Source organism: Podarcis vaucheri, assembly GCF_965113315.1.
Source record: "Podarcis vaucheri genome assembly, chromosome: 7".
NCBI lineage: Eukaryota > Metazoa > Chordata > Lepidosauria > Squamata > Lacertidae > Podarcis > Podarcis vaucheri.
The window spans coordinates 5,656,804-5,669,466 of NC_138765.1; the positions used below are offsets into that span (position 1 = coordinate 5,656,804).

A 12,663-nucleotide genomic window follows, 5' to 3' on the forward strand; every position below is an offset into this window, starting at 1 on the left:
CACACAAGCATCCCGCCTAACCAAAGTCGTTTAGTCGTTTAGTCGTGTCCGCCTCTTCGTGACCCCCTGGACCAGAGCTCGCCAGGCACTCCTTTCTTCCACTGCCTCCCACAGTTTGGTCAAACTCGTGCTGGTAGCTTCGAGAACACCGTCCCACCATCTCGTCCTCTGTAGTCCCCTTCTCCTTGTGCCCTCCATCTTTCCCAACATCAGGGTCTTTTCCAGGGAGTCTTCTCTTCTCATGAGGTGGCCAAAGTATTGGAGCCTCAGCTTCAGGATCTGTCCTTCCAGTGAGCACTCAGGGCTGATTTCCTTCAGAATGGAGAGGTTTGATCTTCTTGCAGTCCATGGGACTCTCAAGAGTCTCCTCCAGCACCAGAATTCAAAAGCAACCATTCTTCGGTGATCAGCCTTCTTTATGGTCCAGCTCTCACTTCCATACATCACTACTGGGAAAAGATATACAATAGTGCTTTTTAAAAATATATAGGGGAAAGGATTATTTTAAGTATTTACATTTAAAAACGCTTTCCTAGCATTGTGAATATGCTGACCGAAGCCCCCTTTGGAATCAGAGGCCCGGACCAAGTGGCCCATATGCCCCCCCCTCCCCTGTCTGGGCCTGGTGGCGTGTGCCCTTATGGGCACGAGATAGCCGCTCGGGCGCACGGAGCAGCATGCCCGCCCTGCAGCCGGGGGCGGAGCCAGTCACCCGTGGGGGTGGAGCAAGCCACTGATGGCGGACATTTAGCGAGCCACCCAACCATGACTCCCAAGCCTTTCCCAGGTGTCAAAACGAAGGGGGAAGGGGAGAATGCTGCCAGCAAATTAGCACAGCTCCCTCCCTTCCCGTGACGGCTCGTGGTAGGCTTGGGAGTCACGGGCAGGCGGCGTGCCAAATGTCACCCCCTCAGCGAAAACACCCAGGGCGGACCACCCCCACCACACACCCCGCCTCTGCCCCTGTGGATAACCTACCTGCTGGCCGTGGGACTGATGCCAAGAGACTGGGTAACAATACTGATTTAACTGTTCCTGGCAACCCTGAAATCGGTGGCCGAGAAAATATTTCTAATTGTTTTTAGTAAAGGGACCCCTGACTCTGGGGCTGCGGCGCTCATCTCGCTTTATTGGCCGAGGGAGCCGGCATACAGCTTCCGGGTCATGTGGCCAGCAGGACTAAGCCACTTCTGGCGAACCAGAGCAGCGCACTGAAATGCCATTTACCTTCCCGCCGGAGCGGTACCTATTTATCTACTTGCACTTTGACGTGCTTTCGAACTGCTAGGTTGGCTGGAGCAGGGACCGAGCAACGGGAGCTCACCCCGTCACAGGGATTCGAACCACCGACCTTCTGATTGGCAAGTCCTAGGCTCTGTGGTTTAACCCACAGCGCCACCCGCGCCCCAGGGCAAGTACCAGCCCTTAAAAAAACAAACACTGAAATTATTATGAAATAAGATAAATCTCTGAGCTTTTGCTGGACACTATCCATGCATGGATTATTATTATTTTTGCAAGAACATTGAGGTGTCCAGAAATGTTTTCCTCAGCAAATGTCAACCTGCTCAAGATGCCAGGTCCTGAGCTGAGATACCAGGCGCCAGAAGCACTCGGTGAATCCCTGGAGAAACGTGTAGCTTTGTGGGAAAACTGCAAGAGTGCAAACTCTTGATTCCCCTCCCTCTCCATGGGCCCCTTCCTCAGCTTTTTACCTACCTGCAGCTGTATCATTTTCTCCAGCGACGTCCCTCTGGAGAAGAGCTCCACGTCCGTGAGTCAGAGGTCCAGCTCCACCAGCCACACCCGGATGGTCTCTTTCTCCAGCTCAAACTTTTCCCACTGGTTCACAACATGCTGGCAGGGGGAAGGAAGGGAAAGAACATATCAAACACCGCACTTTATGCACAGAGCTAAGAGATACCTGGACAATATTGTAGGAGGAACATCTGCCCTGAAGCAGCTATTCAAAAATGGCCTAGGTTTTACCTGTGGAATCGTATGATGCATGATCCACAGCACTGGGTCATAATAATAATAATAATAAATTTTATTTATACCCCGCCCTCCCCGGCCAGAGCTGGGTTCAGGGCGACTAATACCAGTAAAATTACAATATAAACATAATGGGGGGGGCACACAATTTAAAATACAGGTTTAAATGCCACTTAAAATGCAGTCTCATTTTAATAGTAGCCCATAGATCAAAACCATAAGGGGAGGGAAACATAAGGGTCAGACTGAGTCCAAACCAAAGGCCAGGTGGAACAGCTCTGTCTTGCAGGCCCTGCCGAAAGATGTCAAGTCCCGCAGGGCCCTGGTCTCTTGTGACAGAGCGTTCCACCAGATCGGGGCCACGGCCGAAAAGGCCCTGGCTCTGGTTGAGGCCAGCCTAACCTCCCTGTGGCCCGGGATCTCCAATATGTTTTTATCTGAAGACCGTAAGGTCATCCGTGGGACATACCAGCAGAGGTGGTACCGTAGGTACGGGGGTCCTAGGCCGCATCTGTGGCCGCCTTTGCAGAGCCACAGTCCCAGGGTTTGAATGTGGCCCTCAAGACCTATGTGGCCCCCAGGACCCTTCCCAAGACACACCCCTCATTGGTCCCGATTTCCTTGGGTGGAATAATATATCGTTGAGTTCTGGCAATGGAGGGAGGAGAGAGACAGGTGTTTGTGAATGTGCATAGGAGAGCCAAAGCTCAGCACAGGGTGTCTGCCTTGTAAGTGAAAGGTTAAGTCCGTGGCGCCTCCAGACAGGGCTGCCTAAAATCCTGCAGAGTCGCTGCCAGTCAGTGTACACAGTACTGAGTTAGATGGAGCAAAGATCTGACAGCTTCCTGTCTTCCTGAACCAGCCCAGTGTATAAAGTTAAAATTCAGGTTCGCTGCTCCACAGACCACTGGCATGCGGCCCTCGAAAGCTTATTGATGTGTACTAAGTTGAATAGGATCCAAAATGCAGCAGTCTGATTGGTCCAAGAACAATAGGATCCAGAATGCAGCAGTCTGATTGGTCCGCTGGAGCCACCCAATCCAACTCCAGGTGGAAGTGAATCCGCAACCTGATTGGCCTACGGGAGAATCCCTGAATTAGACAATCAGGTGGGGCCCATTGTGTAAATAATGCATATAAAGCAGACATTCTGGGGGAACTTCCATTCCTCCTCACCACTATGAGCTGAATAAAGAGCATGAAATCCACTCTCGAATCCGAGTATATTTCAGTTATCCCGGAGGTAATGTGGACCTCAAGGTGACTGTGGACCTCCAAGGTCCAGCGCCCACCAGGACCCACCTTCAGCCTCTTGCAAATGGCAGCCGTCCGAGCCTGCAGGTCATCCCAGCGCTGGTTGACCTCTTGCACCGTGGGCCGGAGCTGTGGGCCGATGGCCCCGCTCCTCACCAGCTGATGGTATCGCCTGTTGAAGGATTCCAGAAGAAGCAGCTTGTCTGACACTTGTCTTTGTAGCACCTAAAAGGGAGCCATGCAAAATGCCAGTGGGGATGTTGCAGGAATATCCGCCCTCCCTTCCCCACAGGTGGGTGGGGTTTGCGGCACCGAGCAAGGCTCACCTGGGCGGGTGCCACCCACCTGCTTGACATAGCTGTCAACCGTCCCTTATTTGGCGGGAAACTCCCTTATCCCAGGTGTTATGTATTGAAGTTCTCACCCTGGCCACCAGGAGTATTGTGTATGTAGTTTTCACTCAGGTCCACGTCAGTTATTTTAGGCGGGAAACCCTGGGTTGTTGTTGCTACATTGTTAACAGCCGGCTGCCTATAAAAGCAGGCCGGCTGAGCTGTTTGCTGTTCAGTTCTGTTCCAGCTTACAAATAAAGAGCTGCTCTGGAGAAATCGCTGTGTCGTCTGCTATGTTCCCCCACAACTTAACACCAGCGCCGTGTCCCGCTGCTGTCCCTTATTGATGGATGTCCCTTAAATGATGTCCCTTAAATTTCAAAGGAAGCAGCTCCTCTCCCTCCCTCCCTGCCGGCCAGGGAGGAGGGAGGCTCCAACTGTGTTGCTTGGCTGCGTTATTCACCCAATAAGGAGTCTAAGAACGACTGGGAGCTTGCATGCCTTATGCCAATCAAATCGGCCGTGTTGCCTGGGGACTCGCCTTTGCTCAGCGCTTCCCAGCGGAGAAGTGACGGTGGTTTTCCTTGCTGCATCCCCTTTGCCAGGTTGCTGCGCTGTGGGAACCACCGCTTGAGGCTTCCTTTGGCTGCTGGCAAGGCTTTCTGCCTTTGGCTGGGAGGGGCTCAGAAGTTGAACATACCTGTACTGAGCGCTCGGATCAGAATCGGATGGATACGTCATTGACAGCCCACTCACCCTTGCCGGCGAAAATGTCTGTCTGCAGTGGGGGCACATGGTGGCGGAAAAGGAAAGGAGATCTTGTGAGGGGGGGGGGGCTTTTGAATTTGTTTTGGAGGCTCCTTCGATTGACTTATGGGGGAAAATAAAGGAGCTGGTTGACTAAAATGGTGGGTGAGTGGCGATCTCGTGGCGAGGGGCGGAGGCTGTGTGTGTGTGGCTAGTTAATGCAAGCTGAGGAGGTTTTTGAATGCTGGATGCCATTTTGTTGCACGTGCTGCTGCAAACTTTGCAGTGCAAAGCCAGGCCGGGGAGCCATCTTAAGTTGAGGCTGCATAGGCCTTGTGGTGCATGGGATTCAGATTCTCTTCAGTTGAACCCCTGGTTACAAAATTGGTTGGACAGTGTTCTCGAAGCTACCAGCCTGAGTTTGACCAGACTGCAGGAGGACAGGAAGACTGGAGTGCCTGGAACAGGGGAGGCTGCAGGTCCCTTATTTTGGCTGCTGGTCCCTTATTTTTAAGGCTGCTGGTCCCTTATTTTCAAATCTGTAAGTTGACAGCTATGCTGCTTGAACTGGCCTTTGACCCGCCCTCGGCCAGGGAGGGCAATGGACGGCTGGCCGGGGGTGGACCTAAGGCCACAAGAAAAGAGGCTGACTCCTGGCCTCAGGCCTCTTTTGCCTTTCTTCCTTCCAAGATCAGGATCAGGATCGTGTCCGGGCGGCCGGACAGAGGTAAGTAACCGGCCTTCTTGACTTTTGCTGGGGGTGGGGGGTGGGATTTGTTGCATTTTAGGCTGCATTTTAGCCTGCTCAGTTACACACGTTGCGGCCTTTTGGGAGCTTTTCCCTGGCAGCAGTATGGGGGGGAGCCGACTCCTCCACCGGCAGCTGCTTGTCCAGGGTGCTGCCAGCCCGAGTGGGCAGCCTGGCCCCTGAGTAGGCCGCTAGGTCAGCCTACCAGCTTTTTGTGATGGCCAGCGGTGGTGTGGGCCCCAGCTGCGGGCTGCTTGTGTTGTAAAGAAAAATTGCCCTTTTTCCCCTTATGGGGTATCCAAGAGCCCATATAGAGTCCTTACGTAGGTTCCCTATTGGTAGGAGAAAATAACAGAGGCCAAGCAGAGAATATTGAGAAGCAAAGCAGCTAGTAAGCCTGATCTTCATTGATCTGTTGCAACAGGGTGCTCCCTTCACCCGCAGGAGAGAGGAGGGACCTAGAAAAATGGCGTGCAAGGGCTTATAAAGACTTTTGAAATTCCCATCCTCTAGATCAAGACCACCCCCAGAAACATCATACATACATCGCAGGTCTGGCAGGTTACTTAATTGGATTTCCTGGGTAGCCTGCCCAGACTTTTATAATGATAAATACTTAGTTCCTGGGCTCACACCCTATTCAAACACAGACAGGATTTGTGAGGAAAGAGACAATGGGGAGGCTTTTCCATTTTGACCTTGCAGAGAAAAGATTTGCTCAGTTTAGGAGTCAAAATGGTTCCAGGTTGGCCTTCCTGTGCTGATCTATGTATGATACGGAACGGAAGGGGGGGGCGTGCTTGGTTGGTACACTTATGAACATTACCATATATCTAAGACCATAAAATTCCTATTACAAGCTTGCATTGGGGGGGCGGCATCGCTCCCCACCACCGCCTGCCCGGTGCTCCTTCCGACTAGGCTGCAAAATGCCCCCCCCCAAAGGCGCAAAACGCAAAACAAATGTATCTGTGTACTGGCTCACTAGGGAAACTTCAGAAATTCCTGAGTGGTAATCCCTGGCATCCTGATACCTGAGTGCCAGACAGGTAGCCATTCCAAAAATAGCAAACCCAGATGAAGACAAAAGGATGTGATGACTTGGCTGGGAAACAGGGAAATGTAAATATCTCTTTTGCTTTACTTGATGGGTGTTTGGTGGAGGGCAAGGAGAACCATGGGGCAGAGTCCAGGATGCTCAGATTACTGCCACCAGACCTCCCCTTTCATGATGTAACCGTGATGTAGTTTGGGGGGGGTGTAACATGGGGATTAGCAGCTAATAAAAGTTTGGGTTCTCTTTTGTTTGGGGCTTCCATCTTGTTCCACCTGGTGGCAGGTGGGAGTCCTGTCACGACAGTCTTCAATCAAGACCAAGCCTCCTGGCTGCTCTTTTGCTCTGGTATTCCTGGCTGGAGTCTTTGTTTTTTGACCAAGGGAGCCCTCAGATTTCTCTGTTAACGGGGAGCACTGAGACTAGAGCAGGCAAAATTATTTGCCCCCACCTCCCTACAAAGTGGTCCAAGGCTTCTTGCAAATAAATAAATGGGTGATAAAATGTTATTAATGTAAGGTTACCAGGTGTCCCTGTTTCCTGAGGACAGTCCCCGGATTTACAAATCAGTCCCCTGACAAAATCCATTGAAGTTGAAATGCGTCCCCAGATTCATTGGAAAAAATCTGGTAACCTTATATTAATGGTTCATAATGTTTTTGTGTGGATTCACCCAGAAGTCGGTTCTGCCTCCTTTCTGTGTGATGCCATGATATTTTTAATAATAATAATAATAATAATAATAATAATAATAATAATAATAATTTATTATTTGTACCCCGCCCATCTGTCTGGGTTTCCCCAGCCACTCTGGGCGGCTTCCACAGAATCCAAAAAACACTAAAATATCATACATTAAAAGCTTCCCTGAATAGGGCCGCCTTAAGATGTCTTCTGAATGTCAGGTAGTTGTCCATCACCTTGACATCCGATGGGAGGGCATTCCACAGGGCGGGCGCCACCACCGAAAAGGCCCTCTGCCTGGTTCCCTGTAGCTTCGCTTCTCGCAATGAGGGAACCGCCAGAAGGCCCTCGGCGCTGGACCTCAACGTCCAGGCAGAACGATGGGGGTGGAGACGCTCCTTCAGGTATACTGGGCCGAAGCCGTTTAGGGCTTTAAAGGTCAACACCAGCACTTTGAATTGTGCTCGGAAACGTACTGGGAGCCAATGTAGGTCTTTCAGGACCGGTGTTATGTGGTCTCGGCGGCCGCTCCCAGTCACCAGTCTAGCTGCCGCGTTCTGGATTTTAAAAAACAGCCTTTTAATAATATTTTAAAGTGCATTTTCCTCTCAAAATCATTTCCTTCAAAATGCCCATTTCTAAATGTGCTCTTGTTCATGTTCAAGCAGAGTCTGTGGCAGCAAAATGTTCTGCAGAAAAGGCCACCCAGAATTCCAGATGTTGCCACAGCAACCAAAGAGCAGAGGTTGTCTGCATTTAAGGTCCTGCATTTCAAAGGTCCTGCATTTCAAAAGGCAGCCGCCTGCGATCTGCGGAACTCCTAGCCTCAGGGTGATGTACGCTGACACACTGAACTTAATGGGGATGGCTAACCTAGGTTCCTTGACTTCTGTGACACTGTGCTCAGTGGAAGAAAGGCGGTGTGCACATCATACATTTAAAGCACACCGAAACACAGGAATCCTGGTGTTACGGAAAAATCTGGGTGCGGGGTTACTCTGCCACCCAGCTCATCGGACTAAGTCCGTGGGTCCCTGCGGAAGAAAAATGAGCTCAGCCGGACGCAGGAGCAAACTGCAGAAGATCCAAGTTTATTGCGCAACAGGTTCAAGGCGAGATTGAACAGCAAGAAAGGGGTGACAAGAACTTTTGAAACTCCCTCTATGTCCCAGAATACAGTGCAAAATACATCCCAGTTACATCATGAATACATTAAGGAGAGGTTGGGTTACACAGATTAACATATGGAGGAGGGAGGGGGGAATATGCAGAGGGCTGGAGATATGGAGGAGGGAGGGGGAAATATGCAGAGCTGGAGATATGCGCAGATAAGCACATCCTGAGAAGACAATTGTCCATGTACACGTAGTCTGTCACCTGGCATTGCCCGGAGGAAAGGTTTGGCAGAGTGATTTTGACAGGATTACTTGAGAGATTATGGAGGACAGGGGAGGGGTGATGGAGTCCTAGAGAAATTGAGCAAATATATTGTAGTGAAGAAGACATGCCCCCCCCTTCCGTAACACTGGGTATAGCCGTTTGTCAAGGGTGCTGGGAACTGTAGTTCTTAGGAGGATTCTTAGGAGGAAGGGAATGTGTCGCAAATGTATGGGGCATGCGTAGTTGAATACAAATTCCATCTTTTTTAAGAACAGTTAAATGAATGGAGGAGGATAGGCCTAACAGTGAATATTTGTGTTAACAACTAATAATTGAACACTTGGGGGGGGGGTATTCTCTCTCCTTTCCTCAGGTGCTACAGCCCATCTCTGAACAGATGCAGCCAGGCACTGCACTGCAGGAACAGATTCTGGGACCCGCTGGAGGAAGAGCCTGTGGAACTCCCAGAGACAACTTTCTTCTCTCCGTGCATTATGAAGAGTCCACGCCGCACCAGCACTCCCTGCCTTCTACGTGGGTGGTGGCCCACTGTACGTGAGCATGAGGTGGAAGGATCTGGCGTAGCGGTTTTGCTGGAGGCAGGAGAGCTCCGACGGGTACAGAGGAAAGGGGCTGGCCAGGAGCAGCAGCAGCAGGATGGCACTGAGGATCATCACCGTCCTCTTCCATATGGCGGGGAGTCTGGGGGGCTTCTGGGTTCGGAGGCAGGAGATGATTAAAGGCTCTTGTAGGCTGGATCTGGAAGGAGAAGCAAATGGTTCAGATTTGTAAATCTGGTTGTTGCGACACTTCTTTGAATAATAAAATAATAATAATAATAATAATAATAGTAGTAATAAATAATTTATTTATATTCCGCCCTCCCAGTAAAACAGTAAAATAATACAGCATTCTTTATGGACTTAGGTAAAGGGACCTAGGCACCACTGTAATACCATATGTTCCAATGGAGGACCTTAAGGTCCACAAATGGCAACATTTTGGAGGTCCCAGGTCGCAAGGTGGTTAGACTGGTCTCAACTAGGACCAGGGCCTTTTCAGTACTGGCCCCGACTTGGTGGAACGCTCTGTCACAAGAGACCAGGGCCCTGCGGGATCTGACATCTTTCCGCAGGGCCTGCAAGACAGAGCTGCATTTTAACGTGTATTTTAAATTGTTTTTTTCCCTTTTCCTATTATGTTTTTACTGTAATTTTACTGGTGTTAGCCTCCCTGAGCCTGGCTCTGGCTGGGGAGGGCGGGGTATAAATAAAAATTATTATTATTATTATTATTATTATTATTATTATTATTATTATTGCAAGGAGATGCCACCAGGGCTAAAGTCTGGTAGGACGCACAAGCTCAATGGGCCTCCTAAATCCAGAGGGGTGGAAGTGGCTGGCGGTTGCCCAGTGTTACCCAAAGAAAGCACTCTGCACATGCTCAGAAGTGCATTCCTTACAGCTTCAGGATCTCCAACCATTCCTTTCTCGCTTGCAGCCCAAGGCAGCGAAGCCACAACGATCCAGGGATTCGTTTCCCAGTGTTCCCAACCTATCAACTGCTTACCTGCTCAACGTTGCTGGCTGGGGTTGGCCGAGTTGTCCTTTTTGCCCGTTGCTGTGACTTCTGCCTCTTGGGTCGTTTCCTGCTTGCCTGGGATTGCACTGGGAATTGCAGATTGAGGACACGTAGGGAGACAGGCCCACAAGTCCCAGTGACCTGCAGAGCGGACAGAAAGATTATAAGGTGCTGCCCTCTAGGGAGCCAGATCATTGGTCCATCTAGTTCAGTGTTGGCTACACTGGCTGGCAGCAGCAGCTCCCCAGGGTTTCACGCAGAGGATTTATTGCCCAGGACTGCACCTGGGACCTTCTCCATGCGAAGGAGCGGTGGGATCTTCCCCTGTTATTTGGAGCACTTGCTTGGCATTTAGAAGGCCTTGGGTTCCATCCCTGGCATCTCCAGGTCGGGCCAAGATGGGAAACCCTGGACAGCCACTGGCCATCAGAGTACACCAATATTTCTCAAACCTGAGTCCCCGGTTGTTGTTGGACTACAACTCCCATCATCCCTAGCTAGTGGGATGAGTGGTCAGGGATGATGGGAGTGTCGACATGCAGAGGGGCTGGGAAGCCAGCTGGCAAGCCCAGCTCGCCCACTTTTGACCTCTCAGGGTTGGAGCCGTCAGAATCATAACAGATTTGGCTCCAAGGACAAACAGCTGCCCAGCCCTAGCACGAAGCACAACGCAGAAATTTCAGAATTTCAGAAATAGACTGGAAAGAGAAGCTGCTGAATTGCAACTCATTACCAAACTTAAAACCATGGAGAGACCTGGTTTGAACAAAGACATTGGATTCTTATCTCATTATACATGACTAAGCCATTTTTCACCTTCTCACCCCTTGCCTTTTCCTGTAAGACCTATTGCAGTCGTTAAGAGTCGTCAATAGGCTCATCTCAGCTACCTGCCAATCTCCCATTCCCACCACCCTTCTGAGTAATACCCCTCCCCACCTTCTCACTATATAGAAGGATCTGGCAACTTCTGTTTCAGTGTATCTGAAGAAGTGTGCATGCACACGAAAGCTCATACCAAGAACTAACTTAGTTGGTCTTTAAGGTGCTACTGGAAGGAATTTTTTTATGCAGAGAGATATCTTCGTCAAATTGGAAGGAAGCTCGCTTTATTGGCCTAGGGAGCCAGCGTACAGCTTCTGGGTCATGTGGCCAGCATGACTAAGCCGCTTCTGGCGAACCAGAGCAGCGCACGGAAACGCCATTTACCTTCCCGCTGGAGTGGTACCTATTTATCTACTTGCACTTTGACGTGCTTTCGAACTGCTAGGTTGGCAGGAGCAGGGACCGAGCAACGGGAGCTCACCCCATTGCGGGGATTGTTTTTAGAATGCTTAAAAGAAAATATTGATGTGCTTGCTGCCCTGGGCGAGAAATAAATTGAAATAACAACTACGATGTAATCATCTTTCTTCCACCCCCACCTGCCACAATATGGGTTTATAGCAACACTGGGTTACTTTATAAGTCAGATCTCTAAGAAACACACACACACACACACACACGGCACCTGCACTTTGGGTATGCCAAATATCCAGATTGCTATTTGCACTCGCAATGTCATTTAAAAAATGTCTGCAAACCAAAAATACCGGTAAGCAAATCAGCATCCCAATCCCATGTAATAAGACTTGGGAAAGATTGTGAACTTGTTGCTACCTTTTGTTTCAGGGCTGATTCTAAACTCTTCTGTCGCTGCTACCCCAAAATCCCGAGTTTCTCTGTTATTTCCTGAGGTCAGCTAACACTTCTGCCTGTAGGAAGATGGAAAACTGGCTTCAAAGTAAACTTATGCTCAGGGCTATTCTTTAACGCCTGCCTTACACTTCTAAGGGCTCGTCCAAACTTCCCCTTGCCGCATCCTGGGCATAAATATGTGTTTGGACATTGACTGGGAAAGCACGGACCTGTGTGGAGAAAGCACTGGGCAACAGGTTGAGTGTGGATGAGCCCAAGGTTTATCAAAATGAGGCTTATGTGAACCATTGACAAGATCCTCTGCTATATCTGTAGAATTGACCACTCCCCAATAGCCAAAGAACTCCACTTCAATTGAGGTTCAGAAAGGAACTGGCTCACTTTGGACCAGATAGCCTCATCACCAAATTTCACAGTCTCTGCCTTTTCTGGTTTCACCCTTTTCAAATCTCCTGCTCAGGCCAAACCTAAATTAATTTCTTATTGGCAAAAGCCAGCAGTATCCAATGAGCTGGGCATGTTTAGCTTGGAGAAGAGGAGGTTAAGGGGTGATAGGATAGCCATGTTCTAATATATAAAAGGATGTCACATAGAGGAGGGAGAAAGGTTGTTTTCTGCTGCTCCAGAGAAGCGGACACGGAGCAATGGATCCAAACTACAAGAAAGAAGATTCCACCTAAACATGAGGAAGAACTTCCTGACAGTAAGAGCTGTTCGACAGTGGAATTTGCTGCCAAGGAGTGTGGTGGAGTCTCCTACTTTGGAGGTCTTTAAGCAGAGGCTTGACAACCACATGTCAGGAGTGCTCTGGTGGTGTTTCCTGCTTGGCAGGGGGTTGGACTCGATGGCCCTTGTGGTCTCTTCCAACTCTAGGATTCTAGGATTTGCTAGTAAAGATTGAACTATTTTATGACTTTTGGAACAGCTGTCACTTTCCCCACCCAGAGCCAGAGTTTGGTATTGGACTGTGCTCTCTATTGGTCCCAGACACAGATATTTTTGAGACAGCCCCTTCTTCCCTTTTGGGAAGAGCTGTGGCTCAGGGATAGAGCAAAAAGTCCCACGTTCTATACTTGGCATCACCTCCAGATAGGGCTGTTAATTTCCCCTTCCTGAAATCCTGGGAGAACCGCTGCCAATTCGTGTCAAGAGAATACTGAGCCAGTTTGGCTCAAAATAAGGCCTCC

At 49.8% G+C, this 12,663-nt stretch overlaps 1 long non-coding RNA gene across 1 annotated transcript; it reads right to left on the bottom strand.

Annotated features, from left to right (window-relative positions):
* Positions 1 to 8,494: 8,494 nt before the first annotated feature.
* LOC309537021 lies at positions 8,495 to 10,447 on the bottom strand. The gene is made up of 2 exons (XR_014221759.1): positions 9,767 to 10,447; positions 8,495 to 8,953 (listed from the first exon to the last, which is right to left on the bottom strand). It is a non-coding gene; the product is annotated as an uncharacterized lncRNA (long non-coding RNA).
* Positions 10,448 to 12,663: the final 2,216 nt, after the last annotated feature.